The following is a 25,534-nucleotide window of genomic DNA, read 5'->3' on the forward strand; positions in this document are numbered from 1 at the left end:
GATTATTTCTTTTATATAATACACTGGGAAGAGTGTTATTGTGTCATAAATTGCAGAGATTTATCACAATAGTTTTCAGTGGTGAACTCTATTTTTTGTTAATTTCAGAAGAAGCTAAATCAAATCAGCTGCAAGTATATTGTCTAAATATCACATTAACATTAAAGACCCTTTGGGAAGTAAGGGCCAGATTGTGTCCCAAGATCCGCATATGAAGAGAATCTTCTGTGCATGGATCTCACCCTTCTCTCCTGTGTGAAAAGAGGCTCTCTGATGGGTCAGTAGCTGCATGGGCATGGGGTCATGAACTCGAGCGGGCCTAAGGGACACACATTGTCTTTTCTCTAGGTCTACCAGTACCTGCTGTGCGGTGCGTCCTCTCAGTTGCCCACCCCCTTTCAAGTAGCCGCCTGGGGAGCTGCAAGCAGGAGAGCCCCTGGTGAGGAGTGCGACTGGAAACATGCTGCCAGGGAAAGGTAGCCATGGCAGAGGCACACTGTGAGTGAGAAGTCACAAGGCGTCTGCACAAGGGGACTGTAGCCTCCCATTGTTCTCTTCGGATCAGGTTCATCCACACTAAGCACACCCTGCCTGTAGATGGAACAATATGGAGGGAACTCGCAAGGGCTCCTCTACGGACAGGCCCTACCCTTTAGCCCGGCCATGGAGGGTTTTGGCAGCCCAGCCCTAGTTTTTTCAGAAGTATTGGGAGTGGTGACTGTGAAAGGGGCCATTCTACACAGGCAGCTGGTCTACCTCTTTAGGGTCCCCTCTGTGTTCAGACATGGAGTAATGATCGGCTCCTTTGTTTTTATATCAAAGCCTGGGGGCATGAACAAACAGTTCAGTCTTGATGTCGTCATTGATACTGTCATGCAAACTTTAGCAGACAAGCACCTTCTATTGTACAGTCAGTACCTGTGACTAGTCAGCAGCATTACAGGACTAGGTTCCCTGAGTATCACCTCTGTGGGCTGCTGCTAGTCTTTCTTATCTTGCTGCTGAACTTAATGATACAGATTTCAATTAATAAAAAAAGTCTCAATTTTGCACAGTCAGCAATCTTTAAAAATTGACACTTGAAAACCTAAATCGGGATTTTGCAATCCTTGTGATCTGAACTATGAGTCCTGATGTTACACCATTAATTCTTACAGTGAGACTGATTTATTGCTGTTATATGAATAACAGACTATAATATATTACCTAAATAAATAAATGTGTGTCTATATACAGAAGTGCCAAATCCCACAGTCCAGTTTCAGGCAAAACTCCCATTAGACTTTTATACGGGTCAAGAAAAATGATTCAAATCAAGTACAATGATAACAGCTACTGTTCAGTTTAACTGAGGCTATTTTGCATAACATTTTAATATATGGAGAAGACTCAGCAGTTTGCTAATAAGGAAAGGAGAATTTCAACAATAAGAATTAGCACAATGTTAGTGAAATCTTTCATGCGAGGGTGCTTCATCTCAGCATGTGTTTTAAAACAGGAGACAGGTACCTAGAACTACCTTCATACTACAGGTCAAACTTGTTGAATTGGATGAATGGCTTCTATTAGCAGAACTCTGCTGTAACCAGAAAAGGAGGACTTGTGGCACCTTAGAGACTAACCAATTTATTTGAGCCTAAGCTTTCGTGAGCTACAGCTCACTTCATCGAATGCATACTGTGGAAACTGCAGAAGACATTATATACACAGAGACCATGAAACAATACCTCCTCCCATCCCACTCTCCTGCTGGTAATAGCTTATCTAAAGTGATCACTCTCCTTACAATGTGTATGATAATCAAGTCGGGCCATTTCCAGGACAAATCCAGGTTTTCTCACCCTCCCCCACCCCACACACAAACTCACTCTCCTGCTGGTAATAGCCCATCCAAAGTGACCACTCTCTTCACAATGTGTATGATAATCAAGGTGGGCCATTTCCTGCACAAATCCAGGTTCTCTCACCCCCTCACCCCCCTCCAAAAACCACACACACAAACTCACTCTCCTGCTTTCCACAGTATGCATCCGATGAAGTGAGCTGTAGCTCACGAAAGCTCATGCTCAAATACATTGGTTAGTCTCTAAGGTATTGTTCTAAGGAGAGTGGTCACTTTGGATAGGCTATTACCAGCAGGAGAGTGAGTTTGTGTGTGTGGTTTTTGGAGGGGGGTGAGCGGGTGAGAGAACCTGGATTTGTGCAGGAAATGGCCCATCTTGATTATCATACACATTGTGAAGAGAGTGGTCACTTTGGATGGGCTATTACCAGCAGGAGAGTGCGTTTGTGTGTGTGTGTGTGGGGGGGGGGGCGGAGGGTGAGAAAACCTGGATTTGTGCTGGAAATGGCCCAACTTGATGATCACTTTAGATAAGCTATTACCAGCAGGAGAGTGGGGTGGGAGGAGGTATTGTTTCATGGTCTCTGTGTATATAATGTCTTCTGCAGTTTCCACAGTATGCATCCGATGAAGTGAGCTGTAGCTCACGAAAGCTCATGCTCAAATACATTGGTTAGTCTCTAAGGTGCCACAAGTACTCCTTTTCTTATTGTAAGGAGAGTGATCACTTTAGATAAGCTATTACCAGCAGGAGAGTGGGATGGGAGGAGGTATTGTTTCATGGTCTCTGTGTATATAATGTCTTCTGCAGTTTCCACAGTATGCATCCGATGAAGTGAGCTGTAGCTCACGAAAGCTTATGCTCAAATAAATTGGTTAGTCTCTAAGGTGCCACAAGTACTCCTTTTCTTTTTGCGAATACAGACTAACACGGCTGTTACTCTGAAATCTGCTGTAACCAGTTGTCAAGCAGTCTCAGAGTTAACATGCCAGCTAGAATTTGGTCCTGATGAGAATGGTGGATTAAATCAAAGTTTTGGAGCAACTTCCATCAAATGTTACCCCTAAGCGGTCAGTGGTTTCGTGTGTCCACTGGTGTAAGATCATAATCAGGTTTCCCATTTTCCTTTTATCTACTCCAAATTAGTTTGCATCGGACGAAGTGAGCTGTAGCTCACGAAAGCTTATGCTCAAATAAATTGGTTAGTCTCTAAGGTGCCCCTAGTACTCCTTTTCTTTTTGCGAATACAGACTAACACAGCTGCTACTCTGAAACTTGGCTTATCTGTTGGTGTTCCATTCTCCCTCACTGGAGAACAACCATATCTGGGAATAAAATATAAGCAACACAGATGGTTATTCTCAGGACTTGAAACTCCAAACCCTTATCACAGGGAATTACTACATTGAATTAAACGGGGCTACTCCTATGAATACAGATATTTTTAGAGGAGTAAAGGTTGCAGCAAAATACTAATTCTCTTATTATTGTAATATTCTATGAAATACTGATTTGCTGCCCTTTAAAAAAATACATTTTTACTTTCTTTCAAATAAAATAGCCTGCACTGGATGTACAGCCTGATATACCATTAGTAATTGTTAGGATCAACTCTATTGTCTGAGGATTTAAAATGAGTAGGATATAAATATTGAAATGTTATTCAAATGTCTTTCAAAATGAAAAGGCCTGACTCTGATCTCACTGAAGTGTTAATTCGTCACTGAGACCCATGAGTGTAGTTCTCTGCACCTGTCTGAATTCCCACCCATCCTACTGAGATTTCACCTGGGCATAGGGGCATATGCTTGTGAGTGCAGTATCAGGGATTATGCTCTAATCAGGAGTAACCCTGAAGTAAAACTGGTGTAAGATCATAATCAGGTTTCCCATTTTCCTTTTATCCACTCCAAATTAGTTTGTCTATTACAATGAAAAATCTCTAACTTCCTGAACTGTTAATTGTTTTAATATAAATCCATTTCTGGATGATGTTTCTGTTGGCAGGTGAGCCTCTCTTTTCTGGTTGGGACATGTTTGGGAGCAGAAGACCATATAGTTAATCCAATTTCCCGAACAAAACATGGCATTTTTTGAAATATTCTTTTTGGCCTTCACTAACACAGAAATGAGAGTAACAGCAGAGTTCTCTTCAGATAGAAATCTCACACCCAGTGGAGCCAATGTCTGATCTATAACTTCATTATGTGTTAAATGAAGCCAGACCCTAGATAATTAAATTAGAAAATATCACTTTCTTATGCTATTTTAATGTTAGTTCAACATTGTAGCTAAACTCCTGGAAGAACTTTTACCGTAAGCATCTATTTCAAAAGTTGCTGGGGAAAAATGTAGTTTTGCAAATAAAATCACAATTTTTCGAGCTCTTTACAACAAGTCTCTCTACTAGTTCCCTATGGATTCATTTAGCAGCAATTGATGCTTTTCATCCCCCTATAAAGAACCACACTTTCTTACCTAATTCCAAGATGACTAGATTCCTGAAGGGACTTACTATCAGATCCTTTACACCATTGGTGAAGCCAAAACATCAGTGGGTCCTCAATCTCATTCTTTCATCTCCCCTCAAACTGCTCTTCAAATCCTTAGCTACATGTTCTATGTCCCATCTCTCAATGAAAATTGCCTTCCTAGTCACTATCACATCAGCCAGAAGGGTCAGCAAGCTGGGATCACTCACGGTAAACCCACCATATATGACGTTTCATAATAAAAACATGATATTTCTTCACTCCCACCTAAAATTCACTTACCAATATTTTTTCCAAAACCACACACCTCTGGTGAGGAGAGAAAGCTTCATTCTCTAGATGTCCAAAGAGCCTTTTATCCACAAAGAACAAAAACCATTAGAAAGACACCTAGGTGTTTTGTTGCCATAGCAGAGAGATCAAGAGATGAAGCTGTATCTCTGCAGGGACTTTCTAAACGGATCTCTAGCTGAATTATCCTTTGTTACCAATTAGCTCACATCTCTTCGGTGGAGAGGGTGAGGGCCCATTCCACCAGAGTTCAAGAAACCTCTGTTGCATCTCTGCAAGATGTATCTCTACTAGAGATATGTAGGGCAGTTCTCTGGAGCTTCTTACACACTGCACAAGACTTTGCACTTTGATTCAGTCTTCTGCTACCGATACAGCTGTGAGGACAGTAGTATGACAGACAGCCATCACTTCTACATCCTCACACCCACCTCCAGTTTGACTTCTGATTGTTAATCTTCCATGTGTGGAATACACACAGGAATCACTACTTGAAGAAGAAATGGATGTTACTTACCCATTACTGGAGGTTCTTTGAGATGTATGGTCCTTATCTGTATTCCACTACTCACTTTCCTTCTCCTCTGCTGCGGATCACACCTGGATTTGTGGTAGGAGAAGGAACTTGAAGAGGAGCCTGTCCACACCACCCTTTATACCTCGGTTCAGAGCACTAGGAGAACAACTGCACATGTGCAGACCAACGGCCACTGCTTTACTAAAAATCTTCAGACTCATGCACATGCATATCCATGTGTGGAATACAGACAGGAACATGTATCCTGAAGAACTTCCAGTTACAGATAAGTAAATTCCATTTCTGAGTGTTGGCATTTTTTAACAGAAGAATTCTGCCTGCAATGATTCTGTCCCCTTTTTGAAGTAGACAGCAGCAATATGATGACTTGTATTTTACTACCCTTGCTGCTGCTTAAGCATCTCTCCAGCAATCTCCTTTAGCAGTGGGAGAATATTTCCATGTTAAATAGTGCTGTGGAGATTGTACTGATCCTGTAGACAAAAGTATAAGTGCCACAGAATAAAAATATTAAACCAATTTCAGAAATAACAGACCAAGCCCATGCCTCTCTTCAAAAAGAACATCACAAGATTTTCCACATCTAACTAAAAAAAGATAGGCAGTCCGTTTTATCTTTTCTCACAAGCACATTTTTGCCTTCAGTATAATGGGGAATTTATCACTGACCCATGTCTCAAAAAGCCAATCCATATAAGTTGTTTGGTGTCAATTTTCTCAAATTCTGGATGAGTCTTCCTATGTGTTTGGTATTGGTTTGGTAACTGGATAAAAGATTGGAAATGAAGGGTAGGAATAAATTATCAGTTTTCAGAATGGAGAGAGGTAAATAGAAGTGTCCCCCAGGTGTCTATACTGGGACCAGTCCTATTTAACATATTCATAAATGATCTGGAAAAAGAGGTAAACAGTGAGGTGGCAAAATTTGCAAATGGTACAAAATTACTCAAGATATTTAAGTCCTAGGCAGACTGCAAAGAGCTACAAAAGGATCTCTCAAAACTGGGTGACTGGGTAATAAAATGGGAGATGAAATTCAGTGTTGATAAATGCAAAGTAATGTACACTGGAAAACATAATCCCAACTATACATATAAAATGATGGGGTCTAAATTAGTTGTTACCACTCAAGAAAGAGATCTTGGAGTCATTGTGCAGTGACAGTCAAAAAAGAGAACAGAATGCTGGGAATCATTAAGAAAGGGATAGATAATAAGACAGAAAATATCATATTTCCTCTGTATAAATCCATGGTATGCCCACATCTTGAATATTGAATGCAGATGTGGTCACCACATTTCAAAAAAGATATATTGGAATTGGAAAAGGTTCAGAAAAGGGCAAACAAAATGATTAGGGGTATGGAATGGCTGTCGTATGAGGAGAGATTAATAAGACTGGGACTTTTCAGCTTGGAGACGACTAAGGGGGGATATGATAGAGTTCTATAAAATCATGACTGGTGTGGAGAAAGTAAATAAGGAAGTGTTATTTACTCCTTCTCGTAACACAAGAACTAGAGGCTATCATATGAAATTAATAGGCAGCAGGTTTAAAACAAAAAAAAAAGGAAGAATTTTTTCAGACAACGCACAGTCAACTTGTGGAACCCCTTGACAGAGGATGTTGTGACGGCCAAGACTATAACAGGGTTCAAAAAAACTAGACACATTCATGGAGGATAGGTCCATCAATGGCTATTAGCCGTGATGGGCAGGGATGGTGTTCCTAGCCTCTGTTTTCCAGAAGTTAGGGATGGACGACAGGGGATGGATCACTTGATGATTCCCTGTTCTGTTCATTCTCTCTAGGGCACCTGGCATTGGCCACTGTTGGAAGACAGGATACTGGGCTAGATGACCTTTGGTTTGACCCAGTATGGCTGTTCTTATGTGCTGATGTTCATGGAAAGCTTCATCCATTTACTGACTATTTCCACTTGTAGAGGTATTTATGTATTGTACAAAGTTTAAAAACAAAAAAACCCAAAACAGTACATATCTATACAATAGCGCTGCTGAAACATTTTATGCAGGATTATCTAACTCATAACTGTTTCTGAAGCTGCAGTTACCTTGCTCACTACTAATGCCATAAGTCTAAACATTAGGCAATAGAGTGGATGATCTAATGTATCTTTTTTTCTAATTTCTATGACCATTATTCCCTGCTGCAATGGTGACAGTGGAGTGCTGCTCTCACAATCTTGCTTCAATCTCCTCTCTCACTTCTTGAACACCTTTGCCTCCTCTGATGTGCATGCCGCATGGCTCTTAGGGTTACTTTCACTTGACATCACTACACTCTATCATCATCCTTGCCCTCTCTGATTTCAGTGCTTTACTGTTTCTCTTGCTTTCATTCCAATCCCTCACCTTCATCCTGCGTGATATCAACATCCATGAGTTTCCAGGTTTAGAACAGCTCACCACGGTATTCACTGGTTTGATCTTGTCTCCACCTTTCCAAACTCTCTGTCCTCATTTCTGATCACCACCTGATCCCCTGTAACATTGTTCACTCTCCCTTACACATCCATCATACCAGGCTATCCTTTCAGTGACCTCTTATCTCCCAGATTTCTCTGTAGCTCTCTGTTCCCTCCTCCTCTTCCCCACACACACCTCCACTGAGTCCATGATGTCCACCTACACTCCTACCTTCTCCAATACCATGGACTCTTTTCTTCCTATTCATTACACTGTGCACACCACAAACCCTCATTGTGGGGGTAAAAGGAATGCAGTGAGAACAAGGCTGCTAAATGAATTATGTGTGTACACTGATTTCCAACCTATACTGTGGGCATATGGGATCATCCTATCAGTGGGTGGGAAATAGCACCCAAAGGAATATTCCAACAATCTTACCTGTTAGGTGCCATAATATTTGAAGACATGAGGCTTTTTCTGACCAAGAACTACCCGCTTCATATAAGACACCCCAGTCTTCATATGTAAAATGTTTGGGATTTAAGCATAGTTTTATGGAAAGATTTTGTTATGCTTTATACATTTTATTAGTATATTCTATATTCCTTATTTAGGCAAAATGATCACTGAAGTCAATAGGCATTTGAGCCATTAGTATATTACATTTGCTAATTGAATACACATGCAAATTAATTTTTCTGATGAATGTCTTTGATTAAATTTGATTTAAACCTCAAAAATCTCTATTTCATATCAAATATCTCTAAAGAGAATGCTTGAAAAGGATTAATAGTGAAATCATAATATTAATGAGCTGGGCCAAAGTAAAGACAAGTGTTACTTGAATAAGCCTTGAGACAATCATAAAATCTGTAAGGATGTCAAGCCCAAATCTGGAAAGCATTTATAAAAATGACAGAAAATATTTGAGGAACAGTTATCAGTACCTGCCCTTCCTTTTTTTTTTTAAAAAAAACATCTTTTGACTCTGATTTCCGACATTTTTAATCAAATAACCAGGGCCAAAACAAATACGAAGAGAAACAAAGGGGCAAAGATAGTTTTAAAGCTATCCCCATGGAAGTGTGAAAAGCTTTGTATTCAATTTTACTTTCACACAGACAACTATATTCAATTCACTGAGAGACTGCATTTCAAAAAAATGTTGTGGTTCTCGCTTAAATCCACAAAAGAAAGGAACTTCAAAGTTAAGGATCAAGCCTCCAATATTTGGCCACAATATGACACAGTTGGGTAGAATTAAGGATGGCATCCCGTTGTGACTAGACACTGGGAAAAGGGTTTGATCTTTGACCCTGAATTTCCTTCCTTTTACAGACTGAACCTTAACAAACTCTGAATGCAGTTAGGGGAATTAACTTTTGTATTACTATTGTTCTTTTGGTTTTCCATTTTTAAAGATCTATTTTTTATGGTCAAGGTAATAAAAATAAATTCCTGATTACTTATAGCTTATGCAATAAGACAAGAAGACTCATTCTTCTTTTCTGTTGACTTGGTCTGTGACGCTTATCTCAGCAAAATCCTAGTAAGTTGTTCTTTTTCACTGGCTGACCTGAAAATGCGATCATAAAGTCCAGTGACATACATTGACATGGTATCACAATGTAAGTCAGTGGTGATGCAGAAAGACATTCTAGACAGGAAGTTAAAACCCACTTATAGTAACATCTTGTAGAGCTGGTTAAAATGTTTCCATCAAAATGGTTCTTCAAGGGGAACATTGGGTTTTCATCTAGAATTTTTTCACAAAAAGCATCTGCTTGCCATAGAAATTTTCAACTTTTCACCAAAAAATTTAATGTCTGAATACTTTGATTTGGAAATGCCACTGCAGCCTCTCATGGGAATTCTAGTGTGGGAGTCTTGTCCTGATTTTCCTCTGTGGGCTGGACTCCCTAAGGCAAAGCTGGTCCGCCGCTTGTTCAAGGAAAGCCTCTGGAGGGCTGGACCGGTTTGTTTACCTGCCAGGTCCGCAGGTTCGGCCAATCATGGCTCCAACTGGCCAATGGGGGCTGCGGGAAGGGCAGCCAGCACATCCCTTGGCCCGCGCCGCTTCCAGCAGCCCCCATTGGCCTGGAGCGGCGAACTGCAGCCAGTGGGAGCCGCGATCAACCTAACCTGCAGATGCGGCAGGTAAACAAACCAGTCCAGCTTGCCAGGGGCTTTCCCTGAACAAGGGACTACTCCTCTGAGGATGTACCCTGGCCATATGACTCTAATGCTGCACCACAGCATTTCAGCAGGTAGGGAGACCATGGGACCTCATGGGATATGTAGTATAGACAGACAGCCTGGCCTATGCAGTAGAATGGGGGCATGAGGCATCGGAACTACAACTCCTATGAAGCACTGCAGGGGCATTTCTGACGAGAAATTTTCAGCTGAAATGGTTTGGGTTTCAGTTTTTCATTGAAAAGCTGAAATTTTCCATGGAAAAATACATTCTGACCAGCTCTAATATCTTTTTAAACACAATGGGCCTGACCCTGCTCCATCTGAAGTCAGTGATGTGTGTTTGGGCTCTAGGGCCCAGATCCTTAACGCTTTTTGGACTTTGATTTCAATGGAAGTCAGGAGCCTAAATATCTTTGAGGTCCTGGACCTAAATTGCTCAGAATCAGCTTTAAATAATGGGATAGAGTACTTTATGGAAGAATTAACCTAATGCAACTAAATTTGTTACTCACATTAGTAATGCTATTATTATTGAAATGAATAAAAAATTGAATACCAAAAAAATTAATAGGGAATACATTTGTAGATTTCTATAACACAAGAAGACTTGGAGAATTCTTATGCATTAAAAAAAATATAAAATTTCAAGTACAACATAATCTCTTTACTGGTGACCCTTAATGGACTAAAATAGTCTCAATAAGGAGATTCAAAAAAGACTTTTATATCAAGGGTCCAGTTCTGTAGCTTCACTCATGTGGGTAGTCCCACTAAATCTAAATGGGACTCATGTGAGTAAGAACTGTAGGATCAGACTATAAGTACAGATTATTTTCAGTTTACTCTGAACCATCTTTCTGGCTCTTGATTCGAGTTCCATTTATGCCTGAACATGCAAAGATGACCCCTGAAATTGTTTAGTACAGCAAATTGGCATTTCTGATTAAATTGCTCCTCCCACGAGCTCACAGGTGAGGAAGCTTTATTTGGGTCAGCAGGGGAAGAAACCCTTGGTTCCTTTAAGTATTGCACCTTTCTTACCTCATAGTGGGCACTCAACCTCCTTCTGGGCTGGAGGAGGTTGGGGCTGTGTGGCCGATTGGTTGGACAGAAGTGTGCGGCATACGCCTACCACACACCCAAATGAGTGGCAATTTGCACCAGGAAGAAAAACTCCATCCTCCCTCTTGTTGGGTTTAGACTAGTATTGGATTTTTGGGACTTGCTGTCTGCATCATGCTAGTTGCTTTTTGGGTACTGGGCAAGTATTTTTCACTTGCTTCGAGATTAGCCTGGGCAAGGGTCACTTTTTTCACCTGTCTCTTAGCAGCCCAGGAACGTGGTGTGTTGGTTAGTTTATAAAATTCATTTTGTTGCTACTTGGCAGGTCCCCAGGCTTTCCTTGATAAACCAGAATCGGAATTGGATTAGGAAAAGGCCACTCCTAAAGAAGGTAGAGAATGGGGTTGGGGTTTCTAATGCCTGGTATAACCTCCTCTTCCCACCCCTTAACTCTCGTACAAAGGAAGGTCTCTGGGATCCCAGCAATGGTACTGGGACCAAGTTAATGGGGTCAGCCCTCCCCAAGGTGGAATGGATTACAAAGAGATGACTTGCACTGGAGGAGTTATTGTCGAACAGTTCCCAGATGTGTTACGTACAAAAGTTGCATCCTAATTAAACTACTTTTCTGGTGCCTTGTTTTTTTCCAGCAGGGTCTGGGACAAGAGACGTGTGCCAAAATATTACCCAGCAGCAGTTCAGCCACTCTGAAAACTGCCATGGCTTACTAGCTACAAAATACGCTGACAGTTTTGTGTACTCTTTGCTTTAATCTGCTACTGAACCAAAATTTATAGATCCCTGCAATCTCCTATTGATTGTGTAAATGAGAGGATTAACTATTATTTGCTATTAGAGATCCTCTTTCAAGGCCAGTTTTTGACTGGTTCTTTTCAGGGTCACAGGATGGGTGTGAGTGATAGAAACATTCTGGGGAGTACAGAGAACACTGCATGCCCTCATCTCTCCTCCCAAAGAGCACGAGAAAGGACAGGACCGTTACACCACCCTTCCCTGCACTGGCTTATAGAGCAGAACCAGAACAATAGGAAGAGTATGTGGCCAGAAAGAACTGTAGTAAGGGGTGCACTCCCTGTTCACACTGTGCTACATGCAGAGATACCCTCAGCGATCTCTGACAATACATTCCACGAAAGTCACTTGAAGTTTGGGGGCTTACCATTTACTTGAAGGATTGATCCTCATGCAGAGATCGGGACTTTGCCTATTATTCCATTTTCAGAAGCACTAATCTGTTGAGATGTGTAATCAAGTTGCGTTGATTTCACTAAAAATCATGAGACTATCATTATACTGAACACAGGCAGGAATATAGCAGCATGCATGCAAGGGAGAGAGTTAGGCACCTGTGTTCGCACCCCTGTTATGTTAATTTTCTGTAAGTGTTCAGGCAAATGAATTCACTGTCAGGAATGTTCATGGAATCAGCAAATAAGTGAATATTACACAATATTCATGGGAAGTGAGTAAATGATTATTTGCGCTGGGGAAAAGTGATTTTAAGAGGCACTGTGACAGGGTCTTACCCAATCCTGCCACTGCCTCCATTTTCCCTTGTTGGGCTTCTCAAAGGCTGCTCTGTCTCTTGAGTGTCAAATAACACCCCTTGTAAGGGCCTGGGGTATTAAAACAACACCATTGTTCAAATGTTAGCTTAAATCAAAACCTCTTTTCCCCACTGCACAGTATTTTCAGCCCCTTGCTGGGTTCAACAGATTTTTCCCTAAATCCCAGGTCCTGTTGCTTGGCATTTCCTCAAGCCTCTTGCTTTTTAGACTTATGCTTCTTCCATTCACTGCAGGTAGCTCCAGCCAGGCCTTTCAACCTGGTTGGTGTGAAGAGCCACTTCCCAAGTCTTCTCTGATACTGTGTCCCCTCTGTATTCACTGCAAAGCCTCCCTCCAGGTCCCTTGCCTTCTGTCTTTTTTCTTACCCTTGTATCAAGGCTTCAGACCCCAGTTCTTTTTCAGCTCCTCCTGCTCCGAGCAGGGGAGCTGTGCCAGGCCCACGCCAGAATTCTCCAAAGCACTCTCCCTTAGATGTTTCCTGGCCCCTCATCATCTTCTCCCTGTGAGAGAAGGCTCACTCTTATTGGAAGCCTCGCTCCTGGCCTATCATCATGTGATGCCTGGTCACCTGATCCAACTACAGGACCAAATCCACCACCTGGGACCAGATGAAAAACCACAGGTGGGATGGAACACAAATCTCTTAAAGAGCTAGTCTGCCCTATGACAGATATGCTCAAGGAACAGAAACAATACCATGTGGCCTATACGTTTAACCAAAATTGACAACAGAGCTTTTATTTTGGATATTAATGACTCACTATAAACAATTTTATGCTGTAATACGTATGCTGTAATAACATATCACCCAAGGTATTACAGTACGAGTCCTTCCCTTAAAACTTCTAGTGATCGCTGCCAAAGACCAAACTCGAGGAAAGTGGGTATCAAAGAAGCACTGAGGTAAGAAAGAAAGAAAGAAAGAAAGAAAGAAAGAAAGAAAGAAAGAAGCAGAAAAGAGTCATAAATAGGAGAAAGGACTGTGAACCTTTTAGTTGGAGGGCTACAGAGGAACAGGTACCTAGAAGAGGATTGACACAGAACACTTCAGTAACAGCAACAAAACTTCCCCGTGGAATTATTGTACCATATCATTGCTTTCCTATTTTAATCATAAGAGCTGAGCTAATCATTGGCAAGTGTTTTCCTAAAATACATATTTTAATTCATAAACAAACGTTGAGTAGCCTATGTTCATTATGATCCTTTCATGTTTGCCATCTGTGAACATGCAAACAGTTAAGCTGTACTCATACTCATTTGTGAGTACTGAAGTTCCAGCTTGAATAGTTTAATATTTTCTGATTTAAAGTGTAGTACTCGAAGTTTACATTGTTAGTTACATTAAGCTAATCATGGTAAGGAAGCATCATGTGACATACATAACTAGCTAAAGCTCTGATCATACAGTTGATAGCCTAATGGAAAACAGGAACCAACACAGCACAAAGTTTGAATTTCACATTCACAATGAACTATTTGTGAGCTATTCATATAAAGGGAAAAAATAATGAAAAACTTTGAATGACAAATACATAAGAAAATGTTTACAATCTGCTAGTAAACATAACAAAACAGCAAAATTTGAGGAGTGAATTATTAACTATTCACTCTGTTTTACTTGTAACATAGACTATTTTGTAAAATAAAGGATATTTTAACTTTGGGGACAGAAACTGAATATTTAGTTATTTACTGTTGTAACCAGAAAATTGGACTTTTGTATAAGTGGATATTACATTTTCTTTGTGATTTATCATACCGATAGTGATGTTACTTATTTTTTTTACTTCCCAATAATGAAAGCTTAGTTTAGCACACTAAAGTGCTTTACATATTTTTCAAAGGCCATTCACCTGCATTGGGATTAAATAGCTGGCATACAAACATTTTTGTCTTTGCAGGCTGCTCAGCTTCACTAGGGCTATTCACAGCTTGCACTTTAGTAAGGTCATTGGTATCACTATTACACATTTCCTGTGTTACATGAGGATCAAGTTCCAGTAGTTAACAAGTTAAAAAATATTCATAGGGCTGGGGAAGGAACTAGGTGGATGAATACTTTACACATCTGCTTTATTTCTAGAATGTGATAAATAATTGTGATCAAAAATAATTTTGAACGGCAGTGCCCCAAATCACTTAAAACTGTTTTAACAGGCTGCAGTATGCATTTTCTGATTTTTGGAGGCAGCAGTATGATGGAACCCACACCTGCTTGCCACCATTCATTGCAATAACTTCATGTTGAATAGTTACTGGGCCAAAATGTGCTCAGTTACACCGTGGCAAATTGGGAGCAACTCCAGTGAAGTCAGATACTCCATATTTAAACCACTGTTACTGAAAAGAGAATTTGCTCACTATCTGAATTGATTCCATATGAAAAATAAGGGCCAGATTCCTTTCTCAGTTACATTGGAGTAAATGAGGATTCATTCTTTTGCAGTTAATTGTGGTGGATTCTCATCTCTTTTATACTGGTATAACTCTTTTGATTTTAGTAAATGTTACTCCTAATTTATATCAGTGTAACTGAGATCAGAATCTAGCCCTCACTGTATTGTTTAAGTCAAGTTGTGTGGGTTCCCTTCCAGGATGGAAACTAGTTGCAAACTTTAACAATGTCTTTCTTAGTACTGAAGGTGGTCCCCGCTGAAATTATCTGAAATTACTTGGGGAGAAAATATAAATCCATCTGTGTGCCCAATGATCCCTAGTCTGTGAATAAATAGTAGTCTCTTATCTCCATACCCTAATTTAAAGAATATACTTGGAATGTGGCCAGTAAAGTTTTTAATCTAAAGGCAAAAAAAAAAAAAAAAAGCGTTAGAAACTTCAAAATGATAACGTGAAGATTTTGCTTAAGTCTTTCTTCTTATACAAGCTTTCTTGCTAATTGATTTTCCTTGTCTCTGCAGCTTCTGTTTTTCTCAGCTTTACATATTATGTTTCTCAAGCATATGATGAATGGGATGCTGTGTAGCTAAAAGATCACAAGGCTCAAATGGCTCACTCTGCATTCTTGTAGTGAAGTGGCTGGCTGAGAGTTGCAGCTGAACTTAAACTAGGGGGAAAGTTGCCTCCCTCTCTTAGGAAAACTTTGTTAAATGCAAAGTGAAGGAGGCTTCACCTTGCAAGCTTTGCTGAGGACAGACCACTGCCTCATACTCACACCACGCACACACTCCTCCACCTCTGCCTCTCTGGAAATATTAAGTTTGTCAGGCTGATTTTTTCCCCTGTTAGCAATGAAAGTTGACCATAAGTCACAGCACGCCACAAGAAATGGAGCTGTGCCCGCATTAAGCATGAATGGCAAGACAAGGTTATAACATGTAACACTATGCTGCGCCTGCTGTAGTTAGTGGTTGGGAGGTGGGGACAGAGAACTTTTACTGCAAGCTTAGCTCAAACCGGCCTCAGTTGTTTACTCTTGCAAAAGGCATTTAGCAAGAATTTTTTATTTTGAAAACATACCACTTTTCAGCTGCAAGTTTTGTAGCTGGGCAATACAGAGTCAAACTCGAGTACTCCTTAATTTTACCTTCAACTGCTCCAGCGGCATACTTGAACATATTCTAGGAACAGTGGCTTCTAAAGCTTTTCAAAAGCCTCCTGCATGAAGTGCTTCCTGTAAATAGGGTGTCTGAATAAGATGGTGTGTTATTTAAGTCATGCATCTGAAGTGCAGCACTATCATCCATTCAGTGTCTGCAGTAGCGTGGTGGGCTTATGGATCTTTATTGTGATAGACTGTAGAGTAACTCTCCTCAGTATGAGGTTAAGCATTATGCGAATGGGAAGAAAAATCTAGAGGCAGATGAATTCTTTAACCTACTCTAGGAGCCTGCCTCTACAAACTTTCACCTTATGAGAGCTAGCTGTCCCTCTGTTGAATGACTTTCAGCAGTTCTGTTAGAGTCAGATGTAAACACAAAGAATTGTTTGATTTTTGAGGCTGACAATTGATAACTTTAACAGACAAAGTGAGTGAGATAATATTTTATGTTGTATATAGTCTAATTTACTGGGACTAACATGGCCACAACAACCCTGCAAACAATTGATAACTTTCTAATTTACTTGTTCATTGGTTTTGGTTTTATTTACTATTTTTCACACTCATTTACTCCTTAGACTTAGTGGCCCAATAGTATGGAGACAGTTTACCGTAGCTGGGAAGGGAATTTGGCCCAGTGTTTTTTGGCAGGGTGGAGCAGTGACTGGCCTCAAACAAGACACACTCCATCAGTCAAAAAGAAAAGGAGTACTTGTGGCACCTTAGCGATGAACAAATTTATTTGAGCATAAGCTTTCGTGAGGTACAGCTGAATGCATCTGATGAAGTGAGCTGTAGCTCACGAAAGCTTATGCTCAAATAAATTTGTTCATCGCTAAGGTGCCCCAAGTACTCCTTTTCTTTTTCCGAATACAGACTAACATGGCTGCTACTCTGAAATCCATCAGTCAGTTGCCAGGAGTTCTTCAAACTGTGCTGTGAACTTTTCTTTGTGGAGTATACAGAGAGTGCACAGCCCTCTCCCCTTAAACCCCTACCTTAAATTAGAGAGGGAAACTGGCAGAATGGCTAGAAACGGAGGCTATGAAAGCATTGTATTGTCCCAACTTTTTAAAACTGTGGTTGGATTTTAGTGATGTGAAACATCCTTTCACTTACACTGATGTAAAACTTTACTATATTGACTTTTGTGTGGAGTTGCTCTTGATTTATCCTACTATAAGTCAGAGGAGATTCAGGCCCTATACAACTAATATCTATCCACCTGTTCCCGGACTCACTGCGTTAGGACTTATTCCAAAGTTCATTGAAGTCAATAGAAAGATGCCCATATTTGACATCAATAACTTTGGATCAGATCTGAATGGCTAGCTTATTATAAGAGGAATTATAGACAAGCAGCAGGACAACAGAGACCATATTAAATAAAAAAAAATATTGAAAAGGGATGAGTTGAAAAAAAGAGGGGCTAGACACTCAGCGGCTGTAAATTGGTGTAGCTCCATTGACATGAATGGAGTGACGCTGATTTATACTAGCAGAGGACATGGCCTCTAATAGGTTTACTATATGCCCTAGCATTAAAACATTCACGCTGCCTGATCTATTACATTGAAAGTGCCACCTCCGCCAGGCTAGAAATTGGAATTATACCATCTCCCTTGGATTTGGATCTGTAAATCTAAAGCTGCTACACTGTTGTGATGGATATAAAGCCCTGGTTTATCAATGATTCATGCTCACATAATTAATGCCAGTGGTTTAACTGGACACAGTTGTTGCAAACCATATGAAACTGATGTTACATCCAAATACTGCTGCCTTTTAAGGTTTGTAGGTACAAGTGTTCAGAAGATTCAATAATTAAAAGGTTTTATACATTGAGTTCAGTTACATTAAAAATGTATCAATAGTATCAAAAGTGCTGTCAGGCACTGTCTACTGTGAAACAGCTGAACAAACAAACAAACCCCAAGACAAAAAATGTCTCACTGAATTACAGTTTGAGAAAATGATAGTCCATTAAATGATCCCAAGTAATCATATAATTTAAGTTTACAGGTTCAATTGATTTCAATGCCATAAGATTATTAAATGTAATGATTGAATTTAACTAATTGGTTTTCTAGTTAAACCTCAATAAATATTGGTGATTGGTAAGTTTTCAGAAATTCACGTGTTCAGCAGCTGAGATCAGATAAGGCCTGCAGAAGTCTGGATACTAATTTGAAAATATCCTCTTCTTTGCACATCTCCCTCCTTCCCTAGTTTTTCCTATACCCTGTCCTACTTTGTCCTACTTCCTCCAAACCACCATCTCTTTCTCTGCTGCCCTCCATCTCTCCCTGTGCTGATACCTTTCATTAGGACCTAATGACTCCAGTGCACTAGGAGTTTGGCAAGAAAGGCAGGATCAGTCCACTTATGTGATATACATGTGGTCCTAGAATACACTGCAAAGTTCTGAACCAGGGGAACTTAGGGAAAAGCTAGATTTTCAAACAATATCTGACTTTAGAGAAATGTCCAGACTTCAAGATGCACAGATACCCCCCACAATAGGTTTTAATCAAAGCAAAGGAGGGCAGTTGTGACCTTAAGCTAGATATAGAGGTACCTACACTGTCTGAACTTGATATGCAGAGGTTCAGGTTTGATTTGGTATTTGAGATGAAAAAAACAAAACAAAAACAGTATTATTAAGACTAATTGAATAATTAATAAGACTAATTAAAATCTATGTCTTAAGGTGTAACAACTAAGGCATTGATGAATGTTGTTAAAGTGTGTCACGCTGTCCGGAGTGGCTCACAAATGTGAGTATCTAGCTCAGGGCAGACTGTCAAAAAGCAGGGCAGAGATCCCAAGCTGGTGGTGTGTTCTATAATTAGATTTCACCAAGCCAGTAACACATGTGAACTCCTGGATCACTATACCAGTCTTACCATGGAGTCACGACAGTCCCCTTAGACTGTCCTTGCCACCCAGACAAACTGAACTTAGTGATAAAAGGTCACTTAAACCAAAAACCACACCACATCAGGTTGCTCCCAGTCACTTACCCCAGATCAATTGATACGCTAGGTCTTACACCAAAGACAATGCTGAGTTCTTTGCCCACCTCTTTTGTACCCCAAGGGAGGGGAAAGGAGTGAGGTTGTGCTATGGTCAGGGGCAGGCATTTCTCTGGCCTTTTAGTTTTTTACCTTCCCCACATAACCCCTTGACCCTTGCACCTGGTTGCTTGACCTTGCCTTGAGATGGAAGTTGAGGCAGTCTTAAAGTATTTTGTTCATTCAAAACACTATTTGGCAGATGTATTCATCCTTCCACCTTTGTTGGCCATGCTCATCTCCCCATGCCCAATCCGTTTTCATTCTTAGGCCCTGATCTTGGGTAACGCTTTGGCAACTTTGTGTCATTCCACCAGCGAAAAGCAGCTCTGAGCCTGGCAGATCTTCCCTGCACAGCACTGTGAGGTGGAGTTATCTTCCTTATGTAGCAGTTAGAGAGAGCTGTATTAGTCCTGGGTCCTGAAGACACACACGTTAAACTTTCAATTCAATGGAGCTGCTCATGTGTGTAAAGTTAAGTACATGCATAAGTGTTGGAGGCATCAAGGCCAAACTCAGCCACTGGAGTCTGACTCTTCCACTTTGCACTAGAAAAACAGAGACCAATGGATTGTACTATTTGTTCTCCCTCACTGTCCTCATTAATTGATCAGTCCAACTGAGAAGAACAAGAAACAGGTTCTGATTGACACTATATTGTTTTCTTCTTCGCCTGAAATAGTTGGACAAAGTATCTACTAATGCAACAGCTATAAATTAAATAAATTGAAAACATTTTAAAAAGACAATTTCCACTACTTCTTTCTTCGTCTCAGCTTTGCAGGATTATTGTATTTTGTGTAGTCTCAAATGCTGCTTAGATTTCATATGCCGTCTTGGAATTTAGAATGAAATCCTGGCCCCATTTAGATCAATGGAAATACTGCCATTGACTTCAATGATCACCCTCACTCTCCAGATTTTTGCTGTCATATGAATGGACTAGATTTAATTCAAAAATAGGGATTTTCTCAGTAGTATACTATCTTCTCTCCAGCATTAGGAAGTTTTATTTAAGATATTTTGGCCCTGATTCCCCATTGCTCTGCATCTTCTACAGTCATTTACCCTGTGCAAAGTTAGTATAAAACACTAGCAAATCAGAATGGAAGCATTTTACACCCACCTTGCACAAGTATAAATTATTATGTAAGGTGTAAATGAGTGGACAACCAGGTCCTGTGCATCAATAATGCATTTAGAAATCTTTATCAGTAGTATACTACCAGCCAGCTTTCTGCAGCCCTTGAGAACTGCAGCGTCATAGCAAAGGCTATTCTAATGCAAAGAGACTGCAAAATAAGGACATACAAGGCTAAGAAGGGAGTGAATTCCTAATTTACCTTGTTTGTAGGCTTCTATCTGGTGGATACTTCAACTCAGTATAGCAAATCCTTTAAAATTCCTAGGAGGTTTTTTTTTTTAATGCCAAAATTCAGCATTTTGCTGGATTTCTACGCTTCACCCTTTATTTTGGTTGCATGCAGGAAAACGTGAAAGATAGGAACAATTTAAAAATGAAAATAACTCCCTTTCCAGAGTTCTTTATTTCTTCATGCAGTATAACATACTGTATATTACCATATATACTGCCATTCACTTTGAATGGAATTGAGTGGGGTAATAATTTCCCCTATAAACAAAAATATCTACTCTGTAGATTGTAATATTCACTTTAAAATTATTCTTATTATGTCCGGAATGGCCTTCTGGTTCAGGAATCCACTACTGGGGTGTCACTGTTTTAGCTCTCATGGTCACATGATTGTCTTAGCCACTATGAAAGCTCCAGCAGTTGCAGTACCTTAGACTCATGGAAATGAAAGCCATCCTGAAGTTCAATATTTTCTGTGACTGATTATGTTCCGATATACCCAGTGTAACTCTACTGGAGGCTCTGTTGAAGCCTAACCTGTCTGGCAGAGTATTATGGAACAAAAATATTTATTCTTCCTATACCATATTTTACTGAAATCAGTGGGGCAGGCATTATATTATTATTATTTAACATTTATATTATGGTAGCCCTAAGAGGCCTCCATTAGGTTAAGGCTTTATTGTGTTGGCCACTGTGCAAATTTATATGCCCATATTGGTAACCCCTTATCTTAGACTGGTGAGTTATAACTCTGCCAAATCAATAAGACAATTTGGGTGAGTAACTGCTCATCTGTGGGAGCAAAGGGCTCAAAGGGCCCACAGTAAATGACAGCTTCTGCCCTAAAAACCTTATGGTGAATTATTCTATGTAAAGAAAATAATCTTATATAAAACTGAGATTATTAATGTAATAACCATGAAATCTGAAAGGTAATTTTTCCTAGTATTGCAACCAAGGTTTTAAAATTGGATTATAAATTTGATTTCATGATAATCTGTTAATATCCTTGCTTGTTACACTGGGCATTGCTAATACAGCCATCACTAGCCCATGGCACTATGTAAGAACACTGCAGCCATATTTTCAATATTAGCATTTAAATTGTTCCAGTTAGGTTTTGAAGTTCATATGTCATTGAGGTGAATGGGATGAGAGAGGACAGCGGGTGTACACTTGAGTGATGTGAAGGGAGTATGAGAGGTGTATTCATAGACACACTAAAACTGCTACTATTGTTTGAATGTAGGCTGTTTTCAACAAGACTAGGTTAACAAAGCAGTTGCTCATGACTTTGTATTGTATTGACTGTATCTTGGGAAATGCTTGAAATGTTGTTTTCAAATGAAAATGGAGACTTTACAGAATATTGCAGAATGCAACAAAATTATAGAGAGACCCTACAGTCTCAAAGTGTCTGCAATTTGTCAATGGTTAAATTTTCCCCTGTTCCTGATGTTATAGCAGTGGTTCTTAGAGAGATGTGTGCTGTGTGTTTCAATTAGTTATTTCTGTTTCCATCATGCAAACTGTCCCAGCAGCACTCGGAGATCAGCAACTCTTGTGCTTGTCAGGCTGGGTGGAGAGAACGTGCATTGATATGTCACAAAGAGTTTTGATAGGCTTAGCTAAAAATCTTAAGCTCTGATCATGAGAAGAAAACCATGTGGGCAGACCCCTGTGTCCATGCAGATCTGTGCAGGTGAAAGGGTCCATTCAGATAGTTATCTTTGCAGGATCAAGGCGTTGGTTACTTACTAAATAATGCTCAAAGAAATGTTGTCAATCTCTAATTACTTGATTATGAAACAACCAATGTTTTTCTCAGATATACTCTAAAATGAATGTTAGTTACATGACCAGTTTCAAAGATCAACTGCATTTGAATTAAAAAGACAAAGTGTGGCAAAGTATTTTACAGCAGGGAAAGAGATCATTTTCTCAACCTTGCCTCACTCAGAAAAGGGTAAATGAGTTTTCCTTAGATTTTCATCAATAAATAATGACCTTTATACCAAAGCCAAACATGGGAAACTTCAACCCAAGAGAAAATCTGTTTTGGAAAGTGAATGAGTGAGTGAAAAGAGGGGTTATTGATTTAAGCTGTTTTGCAACCATGCCAAGTGAATACTATGACATCAAACACATCACTGTGTTATTCTCCTTTCTACTGCTGTTCTCATTTTCTTATGCAATATTATTGACATACACTGTGAGCTGGGTACTGCTGTTGCCACTCTGGCATGTGCTCTTCAGGGCTCCCTGAAGCATTCTGTGCCTCGCCAGAGACACATCCAAAATACCTCTTGGTCATGCTACTACAATGGAGCCACTCCACAGACACCCCAGTGTTGGCTGTGCCACTGACAGCCACAACAGAAGCCTAGTTTCTTAATGACAGGAGCAGGCACTCTGCTGCAATAAGGAATCCTGTACAATTCTGATAGTGAATTACAATCTTATGATAAAACGATGTTATGAAAAGCAGCTCTTCTGGTGAAGCGGGGACTATAAAGAGTTTCTTGACATTATTCTGGGAACTAAACTTGAATGGATATGTGTTTTGACATTTAGGGAACTGGGACACTGATGGAAACTGATGGAGCCAATGTCAGAAAGACACTAGCTGCAGGAGGATACCCAGCAAATTAATAGGCTGATTTTAAGAAACCCCATCCCCAAAGGCAAAGGATGTAAACAGAAGACTGGAAAACAGAAAGAGAAGACAAAAGAAAAAAAATCTTTCCAATTCTTTCTTAAAAAAAAGAGGTTCACCTCCTTTAAACAAGCCAACAAGAGGAGGTCTATAGGTAGAGCAGATGCAGCCTGGAGAAGAATTTGTTTTTTAAAGTGAAATGTGAGCATTCACCTTGTCTTCCATTCCTGTTATTAACAAGAATAACCTTTTTAATAAAATTGAATAGTTCATTATTAGTCAGTCTCCATGCAGGATAATTGATTTTTGCTATATTCTTAATCTCCACATCCAGTTGCACTGTGGTCTGGTTAGAATACACAACACAACTGCCTGTATGTCCACCGAGCAGTATTAGAAGAAACAAAAACACAAAATACAGATTTTTACTATAAGAGCAAACACTTTTCCTGTATTTACCTCAAGCATTTTTCTAAACATGTTCTGCCTACATATTTATAAAGTGTGTTTATACACAACTGTCCAAATAAAAGGCCTATAGTAGGAATTCAACCATAATTACACACTTGTGTGTCACATGGTTTGGCCATTTTGAACTGTGTCAAATAACATTATGTTTGTCCTTCATACTTGATAGGTGAAGGATTGATGATAGTTGTGTAGCTTAAAGCTTTCTTAAATAATATAACTCTCTTAAATAATTCAGTGCCAGAGCTTCATCATTACTGAGGTTTATTAGCTTTTTCTTCAACAAGTAAGTTGTAACATTTCCATATTTTGCTACATGTCATGACTGACTTTGTACTGAATGAAATAGCAAAATGCTTGTAACGCTAGTCATGGAAGGCTTCACCTCAACTATGGTTTGGTGCAAAAACAAAACAAAAAACCCACAATCCTTACACAAAACCAGAAAAAGCTGGTGTGGAAAATAAAATATTGAAAATTAACTGGAAAGAATTTTTTTTTTAATTAAAATGACTTGGCTCTGTTTTTTTTGGGGGGGGGGGGTGTTTTGCAGTTTTGTTATTTTTTGGTTCTCTGTTGGAACATTTCCATTGATAGCGTTGCTAAGTGTATTCTATTTACAAATGTAAACACTTGGTTTTGATCAGCAAAAATGCATCAGCACACTTGAACAGTGTCAATGATGACATAATTACACTTGCAATTTCCTCTCTGTAATGATTTTTAAATGTCAGCAGTCATTTTTTGTCTAATTGTAGCCTGCATGTCAGCACTTCCTCTTAAAACAGCATGTTCCTCTCTGCTGGAATTTCACACCTCTCCACTCACTTACTCACTTCACCAGTGAAGATAATGAGGATGATATAGGGCTACAGGATATTTTCATTTCTGCTCTGTTTTACCATCTAACATCAAACGGACAGAATGAGATTATTTTTTTTTAAATACAGCGTTTTAGCATTTAGCCACTAAATAATTATTTGATTTACTGAAGCCAAAAAATAGTGTTCTTTTTCTGGCTCCCTGCCTGTGCTTGATTAATACTCCTTGTGGTGGGGCAAGAGTCCCCCCCTCCCCCCCCCCGGTGAGAGTGGGCAAAGACAGGCCAGAGAGGCTGCGCAAAGTGGTAGCCAATCAGGGAGGGCCTGTTAGAGAGCCAATCAGGGTTGGGCAAGAGGTGGCCAATCAGGGCCGGACTCAGTCCTATGTAAAGGCTGCCCATGATAGCAGCAGTCAGCCTCTCCCAGACCTCCAGCAGGGTCGGTCGGTCGGTCGGTCGGTCGGTCGGTCGGTCGGTCGGTCTGTCTGTCTGTCTCCTGAGCAAGGAGACCAGCACCTAGGACAGCACAGTGATGGGCAGACTCAGGGGAGCATAGGAGAGCTCCAGCCTGTTACCTGCCAGGCTGCGGGCCCTGACCAGAAGGTCCTAGAGGGTGCAAAGGGGTCAGAGGGGAAGTGACCCAGGGAGAGTGGACAGATGAGGGGAGAGAAGGAGGGCAGGGAGGCTGTCACTAGAGGGTCCCTGGGTCGGGACCCAGAGTTGTGGGTGGTCCTGGGTCCGTCCCCCACCCCTTCCCCCTTATCTTGCACCTGGCTGTGGGAAGTGGCCATAACAGATTGCACCAGACCCCTGAGGGAAGGGGTTAGACTTTGGGGTGTGGTTTGCCACTGCGGCAGGGGCGAACCAGGAAACTGCTGTTAACCTTCCCCCCCCCCACCCGCCGGAAGGGGGTGAGCAAGGACTAAGGGACGCTGCCGGAGGGCAGTGTCCTGAAGAGGATGCTGCCAAGCGGGGAGCAACGCAGGTCCAGACACCAATGGAGGGTGAGAGATGGACGGGACACCACCGGTGGAGGGCGCTCCACATGGACGGAGCTAATTCCCGGAGTCACCAGTGGGAGGTGCCGCGGTGGTGAGTCCCAACCCCCATCACACTCCATTTAAAATCA

General features: G+C 40.5%; 2 long non-coding RNA genes across 2 annotated transcripts in view; both read left to right on the forward strand.

Annotated features, from left to right (window-relative positions):
• Positions 1 to 25,534, forward strand: part of LOC122461773 — a 150,410-nt gene that overhangs the window by 119,130 nt on the left and 5,746 nt on the right. The gene's annotated exons all lie outside the window — the stretch shown is intronic.
• Positions 9,068 to 24,040, forward strand: LOC122461774. The gene is made up of 3 exons (XR_006283942.1): positions 9,068 to 9,146; positions 11,184 to 11,249; positions 23,036 to 24,040. It is a non-coding gene; the product is annotated as an uncharacterized LOC122461774 (long non-coding RNA).

The sequence above is a fragment of the Chelonia mydas genome, chromosome 9 (assembly GCF_015237465.2).
Source record: "Chelonia mydas isolate rCheMyd1 chromosome 9, rCheMyd1.pri.v2, whole genome shotgun sequence".
Classification (NCBI taxonomy): domain Eukaryota; kingdom Metazoa; phylum Chordata; order Testudines; family Cheloniidae; genus Chelonia; species Chelonia mydas.